The 13,430-nt window shown below is 42.6% G+C and overlaps 1 protein-coding gene across 1 annotated transcript in view; it reads right to left on the bottom strand.

Moving 5' to 3' along the window:
- Positions 1 to 13,430, bottom strand: part of LOC126461762 (putative phospholipase B-like lamina ancestor) — a 161,711-nt gene that overhangs the window by 72,153 nt on the left and 76,128 nt on the right. Inside the window, exon 2 of the mRNA XM_050096021.1 lies at positions 3,674 to 3,843. The gene's annotated coding sequence lies outside the window, so the exon portion shown is untranslated. The remainder of the gene's footprint in view (positions 1 to 3,673; positions 3,844 to 13,430) is intronic.

The raw sequence follows: 13,430 nt of genomic DNA, 5'->3' as shown, positions 1-13,430 counted from the left end.
CGGACCACATCGGCGCTTTGGACATCGTTTTACATCACCAGCACATGGGGCGGTGCCAATCATGTATGAAGCACATTCCCGAATGAGGCAAATGGTAAGGTAGGCCAAGGGTGTGAGCTATGAGCGAAATAGATGACTTAATTGACAAATTTACATTTTAAATATATTTGTACTAAGTTGGACAGTATTTGATACTGCAGTCAGTGAAACTACACAATCGTAATTATATCGCAAATCGCTCGTTTGTGGATCCATGTTTACTGGAAAGGTTTTGTTTATACTATCGGATGCTTTCACCAGTCGAAGTTTTTGTATGGGCTATTAGCATCAACAAGGGCATCTTTGCCTATGACCCTCTGGATTTGATGGACGAGCAGAGCTAGCTGCGTTTCGCAAGAACTCTGCTTTAGCAATTCATGTTAATTTCTATACACAAATTTTAGCTCTCCAAATTTTATAATCGGTGAGCATAGAATAAGTTCCATAATTTTACTACATACTAATGTCAACGATATAATTCAGTGAATCTGTCAGACGACTTTCTTGAAAACGGGATTGGTGTGGTTTTTTTTTCAGTCACTTGTCAACCTTCATTGCTCCAGCGACCTACGATCAGACGTAGAGGGGGTGGGCGAAAATATGGAAACACCAAGAACACAACATGTCGGCGTTCAAAACAGATTCCAGTCGTCTCGGAATAGATATATACTGCTCCTTTGCGATTTTCAAGGGGATCTTGTAGTATTTACCATGCAAAACAGAGGCAAGTTCAGGTAACGATTATGAAAAAAATGAAACTGATCGTATGGGGTCAGTGGCCGGGAGTTCCCAGGCGGGAAGTTCAGCCGCCGAGTGCAAGTCTTATTGAGTGCGACGTTGGGCGACTGGCTCGTCGACAATAGGGATGAAATGATGATGAGGGCAGCACAACATGAAGTCCCGGAAGGGAGAACATCTTCCACCGCAGCCGGGAATCGAACCCGGGCTCTCGTGTGTGGCATTCCAACGGCCTGACCGTTCAGCTATTGGGGCGGACAACGATTATGGATATGGGTAGAAATAGAGTACCCTTCGCTCCAAAGTAGATCACAAAGGCTCAATAACACTGAGGTGTGCTGACTGTCATGACTAGGGACATGCGACGCTTGATCCTCGTGCTCACAAAACTAATCCTGGACTATGTGACCTGCGTGAACAGGGGCCCTATCTTCTTGGTGCATAGTATCACCAATGCGAAAGAAACATTGTACCATACGAGAAATCATATCATCCAAAACGGAAACACAACCCTCGGCAGTAATGCGTCGTTGTGGCTGCGTCTGAATGGCTGCCCAGTCCATCACCGACGCACGCCACGTGTCACTCTTGGGACTAAAACTTTGTCAGAAGTTTGAAACAGTGTGAAACAAGACTAACCTGGTCAAATGACATTATTCCATTGCTCCACAGTACAAGTTTTATGGCTTCGGCACGAGATTTTCTTGTTACGCGAATTTGCATCACTACCGAGTCGTTTTAGAATTTCAGCTCGCCCTCCAGTTCGCTGCTTATTGAGCTCTCTTAGTGTTGTTTTGGTGCTGACAGAGTTCGCGAGTGCGACATTCAGTTCTGTAGTGAATTTTCCAGCTGTCGTTCTCGTGTGTTTCGTCAAAATCCTCTTCTATAGCCGTCTATTACGATCAGTCAACACACGCTTTCCTACGCATTGTGACTTAGCGGGTGACGTTTTTTCGCTTTGCCTGCATTCGATACGATACCTCTTAAAACATCAAACACTTCGATTTCCATGGTTTGAGCAAAAACAATTTTCCCACGTCAGAATCACTTAGCTCCGACATAATGCACTCATAACGTCACAGAGCACTGTTCTGACACTTGTAGCGTATTGAGGACATTTCACAGGTGCCATGCGTGGTCAAAGATAACAGCGCGACCTGCATCCTTGGCTGGGACCTGCGTTTACCTTCAAGCACGCATTCCTCGTGGAGTGTCAATGTTTTTCTCCAAGCCCTGTAGCTACGACGGGAGTTTGAAAAGTCCGTGCAAAAATTAAAACTACTTACGTGTTTGGGGTAAACCTTTCTTATTTTTCGACATAGTCTCCTTTTAGACTTATACACTTCGTCCAACGCTATTTGAATTGTCCAAGTCTGCAAAATAGCTATTAGTTGTTGCAATAACCTCCTCGTTTGAATAAAATCTCTGTCCCGCCAGCCATTTCTTCGAACTGAGGAACAAATAGTAGTACGAGGGAGCCAACCCTGGAGAATAGGAGGGGGGGGGGGGATGTGAAACGCGTTGGAATACTATTTCCATTACTTTTGCGACCGCAACTGCTGAGATAAGTGCTGGTGCATTGTCGTGATGGAAAAGGACTTTTTGCGGTCCAATCGCCGGCGTTTTTCTTGCAGCTCGGTTTTCAAACGGTCCGACAACGATAAATAATACGCACCTGTAATAGTTTTAATCTTTTCCAGATAGTCGATGAGGATTATCCCTTTGCGAATCACAAAAGACAGTCGCCATAACCTATCCGGCCGAAGGAATGGTCTTTGCCTATTTTCGTGCAGATTCTCCCTTGGTAACCCATTGTTTAGATTGTTGTTTGGTCTCAGGAGTATAGTAATATATCCATATTTCATCCACAGTGACGAAACGACGCTTAAGTTCCTGCGGATTCTTCCTGAACAGTTGCAAACCATCCTTGCAACACTTCACACAATTCCGTTTTTGGTCAAGCATGAGCAACCGCGGAACCCATCTTGCAGATAGCTCTCTCATGTCCAAATGTTTATGCAAAATATTATGTACCCGCTCATTCGAAATGCCCACAGCACTAGCAGTCTCATGCACCTTAACTCTTCTATCATCCACCACCATATCATGGATTTTATCAATCATTTCTGGAGCCATAACCTCCACAGGGCGTCCAAAACGTTCAGCATCACTTCCCATATGACCACTCCGGAAATTTTTAAACCACTTATAAACTGTTCTAATCGGAGGTGCAGAGTCACCATAATGTTTATCAAGCTTCTCTTTAGTCTCCTGAGGCGTTTTGTCTTTCATAAAGTAATGTTTATCACCACACGTAATTCTTTTTCGTCCGTTTTTTGACAATCACTCGACTTCCTTGATTCACACGATTGCCCAACACAAAGAAATATACCAATATGGCTGAAACTTGATGTGCGTTCTGTCCAAAGATGCCACTAACTAAACATGACCTCGATACGCGCCGGTGGTGCTATCTCTCGGACTTTTTACGGACTTTTCAAATGCCCCTTGTACACGCATAGACAGAAGTGAGAGCTAAAAAAACTGTTATTTTTCATAGAGCAACAGTAGCTTTCGGAATGCTGTTGATACAAACTTAACAATGATCGACACACAATTTAATGCAGAACGCCAATTGAAGATGAATTAAAACCAACACTGCGTCTTGAAATAAATAAAACATCAAAAAGAGGCTGTATAGCTATTTAACTACCGAGTCACTCTAGCTGTATCCAGTTGAAACCAAACAAGTCACTTCTGTCGGTGCTAATCCAGCCTCTTGCGGCGGGTCAAAACAATTAACACGATCACGTTACGCCATCACGAAGTCTGCACCACACATGCTGCAATGAGAACAGCAAACACGTTTTGCGCTGTGAAGCCGTTTGGTACTTACCGGAAGAAGAGGAAGAAGATTTTGGCCAGAAGACAGGAAGCCCCAAGAAGATGTGTCGTCCAGGAACGCTGGGTTCATATACGGCGCTATAGTGTCCTCACCCCATCGAACAGGTTGAGTAGCTGCGCTCCCAACAGGTAAACGTTTACGTGCGGAGTCTCAGCAGGCACCTGGAAACCGAGGCATAAATCAGTTAGCGCCGCTAGGCAAACACCCCTCCAGCCAAGGACTCCCCAACTTTATGGCTGACACAAGCGCGGCGCTTATATATCACCCGCTTGCTGCGCTGCATCTAAAAATAAAAAGAAATACAACGTATTTTTTATATTTTCAATCTTTTAAACTTCCCCTTCAGACTGTTGCTAGAACTAAGCGTATGCCCCAACAAAATTCGTCAGTGGGACGCGCGGTTTCTTTCTGACGTCATGTTCCATTGGCAACAATATATCATGTACAGGATCGCGCCGGAGCTGTATGCGAATGTTTCTGACTCGGCTAGCAAATTTAAGGGCTACGGTTCAATGCACCCGTGTTTTTCTTGGTGGTGTACATACCCGATTTCAACAGAGATATCTTTGCAGTACACACACTGAGCAAAGATGTAAAAGTAGTACCGTATCCGGTGCGACGTAGAAACAACAGACGCTTGCTTACTACTCCACATGCCTACTTTTTAAGTCTGCATGCCTTTCAGTACACCTTTCAATTCTTCCATTCGTACAGTCATTCGGTTATAGATTTCAGTAGATCCCATAATAAAAGAAGTATACTGTATTAACAAAAACTATGAATTACTTCTTAGTGCTATTGTGATTACGTCAGCTAAATTCACCATTAATGGGCTACACTGACAGATGATGTCTGTTACACCAACGAAATGCAAATTTTTCTCTTCAAATTAGCTACCAAACCGAAGCACACTATTCTTACTGTTATTAGTTTTATTATTGTCGTTATTACTATTGCTTGGCCGTGAAGATGTTCAAAAGCATATTTATCGGTGCCCATTCAGGAACAATGTCACAAATTTGGTTAACACGCTTTCAGAAAGGAAAAAAAACTGTCTGGTTGGCAATTTATTTTTATATGTCAACTGTTGCAACGCTTTTCAGCAGACTGTACTACATAATTGTATGTACATGGTACTATGCAGCAGATAACATTAAACATGTTGCAACGGTTAGATCTGTCTTCTAGAATTTATTGATGGCAGCATGCCGAAACTCGTTAAAACAGTTGATGTGCCATTCAGACTGTCCTTCGATTGCGTGGTAAAATAAAATTAGTAATTGCTGTGAAGAGCCTGATCGCATTAATTTTTCTTTTATTCTCTGTGGCTGCTGTGAGAAAAAAAGTTTGTTTTCATAGTTAAATAACACTTCAAATTTTTGTGACGACTACAGGAAATAAACAAGGAACTGTTTCATTGTTGGTAAAATACACATTATTCAAAAATTATCATGAGAACTATGCAACAGGAATAGTTACGAATATTTAATGTCAAAAAATTAAAGCCTGATTAACGGAAATCGTCTGTGATGTAACGCCATACCCTGCCTTCTATCCTTTGCTAGTCACTTGTGTAACAGTTAATATCTGCAACAGTCTAGCTCTCAATATGAACTGCAAGCTATTCAAAAAAGTTAATTATCTGAAACATTTTTGGTATTATTAAAATAAAAAATTTTAAAAATTTTATTTTTGGTATCGTTTGAGTGCTTAATATTAGCGTGTATGCAGTTTGGACTTCGCGTTATGTTCTCTTGTCACAGCTGCGTCTGCTTATTCGCCGAGTCGCGCACTACGCAGAAATGGCGGTTCTTCGTGGGACAAACATGAGTAACTTTAACGTGTTTTAATGCTTGCAGTTCGCCTTAACAATTAAAATTTTGACAGTGTATTTATTTCGGTGCGTTTTTCCTGTGCTAAAACCTTCATAGAAGGTTTCGACATGTCGGATTGGATCATTCGCTTGTCACTGTGAACCACTTAAGTCGCTCCCACTACGATGTGCTCAGGCGATGCGGGTTGCTTCTGCGTCGTATCCCGAATCACAGCGCGTATCGTATCGCCTCAGTGAGAACCGCGCCTATCAGATGCTCAGACATCGTGTCTACTCTCTCATCTTACACTGATAAGCCAAAACATTATGACCACTGCCCACCGCGACATTGGATGCCCCTTGGTGGCGTTGCGAGCACGGCAACAAAAGCACTCGTGTGAAAGCGGGGCAGACACGGATGGGGGATCACTCTAGCCAAATGTGGAATTCCATTGAGATAAGACAGAGAGCAGATTAATATTGCGCAGGGCCGTAGAACGAGTATTTCGAAAACGGCGAAGCTGGTCTAATCTTCACGTGCTACTGTCGTGAGCATCTATGCAAAAAGAGGCACTAGGCGCTAAATGGTTGAACGTCTATGACTCTTCAAAAAACATGGGGTTCGGAGGCTTGTCTGCTCTGTAAAGTAGGGTAGATGGTGATCTGTGGCATATCTGCCGAAAAAGCACGAAATGCACGCTTGAGTGTTTCGGAGCACACAGTTCATCGTACATTGTTGAACATTGAGCTCCGCAGCAAATCACCGCTGCGTGTTCATATGTTGACCCGACAACATCATCAATTACGATTGCAGTAGGCACGGAACCGTCGGGATTCGACCGTCGATCAATGGAAACGTGTCGGATCTTTGGGCGAACCATATTTTTGCTACAGCAGGTCGCTGGTCGTCTCCACAAACGCCGTCATCGAGGTGAACGGCTGCTCGGTTCGAAACGTGGAGCGCTCTATGGATGCAGGCTGATGGGAGCAATTTGATGCTGGAGAGGCATCTATATATTGACACTCTCCTGTGTTTGCGTGGGACCTATGGTAGTAATCAAAGGCGTGCTGACAGCTACGAACCACCTGCATCCCTTCATCTTCAATGATTTCACCGGCGGCGCTGTCATCTTTCAGCAGTACAATTGTCCGTGTATTGGAGCCAGAATCGTGTTACAGTGGTTGGTTGTTGTTGGTTGTTTTTGGGGAAGGAGACCAGACAGCGAGGTCATCGGTCTCATCGGATTAGGGAAGGACGGGGAAGGAAGTCGGCCGTGCCCTTTGAAAGGAACCATCCCGGCATTTGCCTGGAGCGATTTAGGGAAATCACGGAAAACCTAAATCAGGATGGCCGGACGCGGGATTGAACCGTCGTCCTCCCGAATGCGAGTCCAGTGTCTAACCACTGCGCCACCTCGCTCGGTTGTTACAGTGGTCTGAGGAGCATTATAGAGAACTAACGTTGATGTCTGGGCCACCAAATTTGCCAATGTAATTCCAATGGAACTCATCTGGGTCACTATCGGATGCAATCACTGAGAACGCAGATCAGCGGCCTGTTGTTTAAGCGAGTTGCATGACTTGTACATAGACATCCAATGCCACTTACATCCAGAAACCTATCAACAAACTGTCGGATCCCTGATACGCAGAACCAGTGATGTATTTAGTTCTAAAGACGGACAAACACGCTATTAAGCAGGTGGTCATAATGTTTTGGCTCATTACTGTATGTCGCATCTAACCGTAACATTCAGGTGTCTTACGCGGCACATCTCCAAATGGGACAACCCTTCCCGTAATTTTCGGCCACTCAGTTTATAAGAAACCAGTAACCCAACTACTCCAAATTCTTTAAAGAGTCGAACTCCCAGAACATATAAAACAGCTTCATTATTTTGTGAAGCTGTAAGCGAGGAAAAGTTTAGAAAGGGTGTGAAACTGAGTTTTAAGTTTGCTGGAAATTGCTAAGTGCTCTCATTACCAAACACTGAATAAATATAAATATACTGGGTAATTAGCTCTCATTTTAAGTAAAATCTAATTTTTCACGCACCTCAATGTTTATGACGTCATATCTCATGAATTATAAATCATGCATTTATATACGAGGGCTGTTCGGAAAGTAAGTTCCGATCGGTTGCGGAATACCGTGAAAATTCGATTTAAGTTTTGCACAGATGTATTGGGTCGTGTCTGTAGTAAACCCGTCGATCGCAGGAGGTCGATCTTTTCAACTCTGAGCGCGCAGTGACCAAGTAAAGATGCCTAGAAAATAGCGTCTCCCGTTAAGCACGAGGGCCTGGTGAGAGATTTCGCCTGACGTTATGCAGCCCACATAACATGACTGTCGTTCGTTTCGTTCTTCATGACAATTCTCGGTCGCACTCTGCAGGGGAAATGAAGATGTTCCTGCAGAGTTTTCGATGGGAAGTGTTCGATCACCCACAACACAGGGCGTAATTGTCTCGTCCTGAGCTTCATCTCTGCTCACAAGAACCGCTGACTATGAAGACAACATTTTGGCACAGACAACGAGCTGTAGACGAGTGTAAAGAATTGGCGGAAAGCACTAGCAGCTGCTCTTTTATGATGCCGGTATAGGAAAGTTGGTACAACGCTACAACAAATGTCTAAGTCGGAGCGGCGACTATGTAGAGAAGTATTTGTAAGGTCTACCTAACTATTGCAAATAAAAGTTTTGATTTTCACTGTGCTTTCGATTTCGCGGCGGATCTGAACTACTTTCCATACAGTTCTTGTAATATCCCGGTATGTGTGAACACTGTTTTGCTAAATGTGTTGCGAACAGTTATAAACTAAAACTTAACGCCTGACGCTGAACTTTTATTGCATGAAAAACGTAATATTTTTTTCTTACTTTCACATTGGCTTGGGATATTAGAGATAACATGTTTTTGAAAAGATTTTACATAACATGTAAAATTCATTAGAAGTCGTAAGTGCTCTGATTTTCAAACACTGGATCAAAATAGTCTGATTAGTTTGAGCATGGTGAGTTACGTTGCTCAAGACAGTTTTTAAACTGGGTCAATACTTATATGAAATACTGAAAATCAATTTTTTATTACTCCTGGAAGCCATTAGATAGGCAACCTGCAACAGAACGTGTCACCGTGTGCGTTTTACCCTGTTCGTAGCACACATTTCTGACGCTGAAGCCGCACCGTGGATATTACATTGGTCTGAAGATAGTCATATGTCTGAAACCATTTACAACACACAAATAGCGATTTGGTTGGCTTTATGATCGGATTTAATATAATGTTGACTGTTCGTTGAGTTGGATGTAATAACGCACGAGCAGTTCTGTCAAAGTGCAATAATTATCAAAAGCGAAACTCAACTGGGAAAAGAGAAAAAATGGCAACAAAATATGTAAGTAATCGCGCTAAATGGCATTTTCCCCCTTAAAACACAATTGAAATGCCTGTATCATTGTACATGAAATTCGTTGAAATTTGACATTTTCTGTTTTCTACTCCATAATGTACTTTGGACTTTCCTGAACATTTTGGTATATAATACATTAAAATCATTTAATTGTGAGACCTTCAAATAACATTTTGAATGTTGATGCGTGACTGTCAAATTTCGCGGCTACGCGTGTACTGCCACAGCTAAGCAGTCATATCTTGGGAACTACACAGTCTACAAGCTGTGAACTGCTTTGTTTTGTGCCTACATCTCAGAAGTTGGCATTACGAATAAACAAATCAGTCCTTTGTTTTTATACGTAAATAAAATGACTAAGCCTAAAAGTAACTTCAAGAAACGCAAATCTGCGGTACACAGATATGTGAGACTTTCTTTCATCGAATATCAACCGATGAAAAGCCATGTCGTGCTTTGTGTCCATCTCCGCCAAACACTTGTTGCAAATAGAGGCAAGGTATATTTTCTGGCACCCTGCATGAATTTACACATAAACATTCTCTTCCTTTGGCAGTAATGGAGGCAATCAAACCTATTTACAGAGATTTGGCAAATCCTGAGCTACTAAAGAAGTGTTTACATGGGAAGACCCAGAATGTGAATGAGTCCTTCAATAATGTTGTGTGGTGCCATGTGCCTAAAAATGTATACGTTGGCCTTATGACTCTAAAGCTAGCAGTGTCTGATACTGTAATAATTTTTAATGGTGGGAACTATGAAAGACTTAAGGTTCTGGAGAAGTTAGGCGTAAGATTTGGATAGAGCACAGCTAAAGGACTGCGGGAACTAGATGAGCTTCGTGTACGTGAAGCAGAGTTAGCTACTCAGCAAATGACAAAAGAAGTAAGAAAGAAAAGGAGGAAGCAAGCACTTGGGTGTTGTGACACTGACGAAGACACAGACTATGGGCCGTAAAAGACGCAGAAATGTAAATCTGTATAGGAATTTGTAATGAAAAAAGTTTTAAACCTCAATATATCTGAACTACATTTTTTGCATTAAATGACCCGTTTTCTAAAAAAAGTACTGATGGTAGAGACACGAAATTTTCACAGCATGCCAAGTGTGAGATTCAACATATATGGAACTAGAATAATTAAAATATCCTGAGTTGTTTTGTTTTTATGTTCATTTACTTACAAAATTCTGTCAAAAAATTGAGTGTTTGAAAAAAAGATAACATGCCCCACAATACAATTTTAGCAATAATTCTAGTTCAGTGTATCTAGAAAGGTGCGTTCAATAATTATGGAAAATTCTAAGTTGGTGTCTTAAAAAGTTTCCAAGATAATGGGTCACAAAACTCGATAATTCAACGTTGGCGGCATAGTCATGTCCCCATAATATTCTTCGCGTGGATCGATAACACTTAAAAAGGAAACTGTTGTTGCAGATATGTAGTTACATGGTCCATAGACCATTAGAACGATCTTTATCGAAATGATGTGAAAGACTCACTTTAGAGGAGAGCTCAGTTACATCTGGCATGGATGTCACCTGAATAAGAAATCCATCAGGGACATTTCAACACGTTTGAAACTGCCCATTTCGAATCTTGGTGAAGTGACAAGTGGAAACGCGAAAGAACTACCACATCCAAAACAAGAAGAGCCAGACCTCACGAACTGACGGATAAATGGTCTGACCTGCCCAGAATGGCTTTGGGATACTGTAGAACACTGATTTCGTTTCAGACCCCAGCATCCATCATCACTACCACCTCTCGTTTTGGGTCTAGAGGGGGAATGGGCTGCCATTCTTCCAAAGATGTTCGGACACCTCATTGTGTCCAACAGAGATCAAGCCACCATTAAGGGACATACGTCATATTTGTGTCCACTAATAGGTGTCCTGATTCTTATGATCAGCCTGAGTAAGAACAAATTCGCAGGAGACCGTGTGACCATTTCGCTCAAACAGTCGTATATCTCTTGCAGGGATCTGGAAGGTACGCTAAGAGATTCAGGCGCATAGAGAGGTATATAGACTCATTTTTAATCGCTGGACACACAAATGAAATGCGGCAGAAATTTGCTAGTGCTGGTACAAGTACCCCCTGCCGTTGTTGTTGTTGTCTCCCAATACCTACTGCAACCTACATTCTCCTGAATCTGCTTAGTGTATTCATCTCTTGGTCTCCTTTTACGGTTTTTACCTTCCACGCTCCTCTCCAATACTAAATTGGTGATCCCTTGATGCCTCAGAACATGTCCTACCAACCGATCCCTTCTTCCAGTCAAGTTGTGCCCCAAACTCCTATTTTCTCCAATTCTATTCAATACCTCCTCATTAGTTATGTGATCTACACATCTAACCTTCAACATTCTTCTGTAGCACCACATTTCGAAAGCTTCTATTCTCTTCTTGTCCAAACTATTTATTGTCCACGTTTCACTTCCATACATGGCTACACTCCATACAAATACTCTCAGAAACGACTTCCTTACACTTAAATCTATGCTAGATGTTAACAAATTTTTCTTCTTCAGAAACGCTTTCCTTGCCATTGCCAGTCTACTTTTTATATCTTCTCTACTTCGACCATCATCAGTTATTTTGCTCCCCAAATAGCAAAACTCCTTTACTACTTTAAGTGTCTCATTTCCTAATTTAATTCCCTCAGCTTCACCCGACTTAATTCGACTACATTCCATTGTCCTCGTTTTGCTTTTGTTGATGTTCATCTTATACCCTCCTTTCAAGACACTGTCCATTCCGTTCAACTGCTCTTCCAAGTCCTTTGCTGTCTCTGACAGAATTACAATGTCATCGGCGAGCATCAAAGTTTTTATTTCTTCTCCATGGATTTTAATACCTACTCCAAATTTTTCTTTTGTTTCCTTTACTGCCTTCTCAATATACAGATTGAATAACATCGGGGATAGGCTACAACCCTGTCTCACTCCCTTCCCAACCACTGCTTCCTTTCAAGTCTCTCGACTCTTATAACTGCCATCTGGTTTCTGTACAAATTGTAAATAGCCTTTCGCTCCCTGTATTTTATCCCTGCCACCTTCACGATTTGAAAGAGAGTATTCCAGTCAACATTGTCAAAAGCTTTCTCTAAGTCTACAAATGCTAGAAACGTAGGTTTGCCTTTCGTTAATCTTTCTTCTAAGATAAGTCGTAGGGTCAGTATTGCCTCACGTGTTCCAATATTTCTACGGAATCCAAACTGATCTTCCCCGAGGTCGGCTTCTACCAGTTTTCCCATTCGTCTGTAAAGAATTCGCGTTAGTATTTTGCAGCTGTGACTTATTAAACTGATAGTTCGGTAATTTTCACGTCAGTCAACACCTGCTTTCTTTGGGATTGGAATAATTATTTTCTTCTTGAAGTCTGAGGGTATTTCGCCTGTCTCATACATCTTGCTCACCAGATGATAGAGTTTTGTCAGGGCTGGCTCTCGCAAGGCTGTTAGTAGTTCTAATGGAATTTTGTCTACTCCTGGGGCCTTGTTTCGACTTAGGTCAAACTCTTCACGCAGTATCACATCTCTCATTTCATCTTCATCCACATCCTCTTCCATTTCCATAATACTGTCAATCAAGTACATCGGCCTTGTATAGACCCTGTATATAGTCCTTCCGCCTTTCTGCTTTCCCTTCTTTGCTGAGAACTGGGTTTCCATCTGAGCTCTTGATATTCATACAAGTGGTTCTCTTTTCTCCAAAGGTCTCTTTAATTTTCCTGTAGGCAGTATCTATCTTACTCCTAGTGATATACGCCTCTACATCCTTACATTTGTCATCTAGCCATCCCTGCGTAGCCATTTTGCGCTTCCTGTCGATCTCATATTTGAGACGTTTGTATTCCTTTTTGCCTGCTTCCTTTACTGCATTTTTTTATTTTCTCCTTTCATCAATTAAATTCAATATTTCTTCTGTTACCCAAGGATTTCTACTAGCCCTCGTATTTTTACCTCCTTGATCCTCTGCTACCCCCTAGGAGCGCTGAACGGTGGCAAGCGAAGTATTCTCGTAGGCGCAGACCTATCCCCATCTGCGGGAGGTCACGGTCGGAATGAAACGCTCAGTAAAAGTAGTTGACACTTAGCGAGCGAGTAGAGCGAGGTAGGTCAGGGCGGAGAAAGTGAGGACGCCTGGGCGTGAAGTAGGGTACGCACACGGCGGTAGCGCTGGCCCGTGTTTAATGCCGGACGCGTCGGCTCTCGCACGGGCTGCCAGAACCAGGTCACCGGGGAACTCCGCGCTGGCATCTGGCAACAACTCTCAGCGGCCTCGCCAGGAGGCACCGGCCCGTTTTCCTCTCCCACCTTGCCGCTCCAAACACTATTATTCTTTTTCTTGCGGAAAGGAAGAGTCACACAGCACTGTTGGCTGGGGGGCCACGAGAGGTAGTTCAGCCACCCGAGCCAATAGGGTTTTCTTCCTCCGTGTGCAATTACCCATTTCCTTGCGATGTTTAGAGTTATGTTTCAATTGTATCATTAACCCTTAACTATATCCGCTAAGTAAT

This window comes from Schistocerca serialis, chromosome 1 (genome assembly GCF_023864345.2).
Source record: "Schistocerca serialis cubense isolate TAMUIC-IGC-003099 chromosome 1, iqSchSeri2.2, whole genome shotgun sequence".
Taxonomy (NCBI): Eukaryota; Metazoa; Arthropoda; class Insecta; order Orthoptera; family Acrididae; genus Schistocerca; species Schistocerca serialis.
This window is presented reverse-complemented; position numbering and strand designations above follow the sequence as displayed.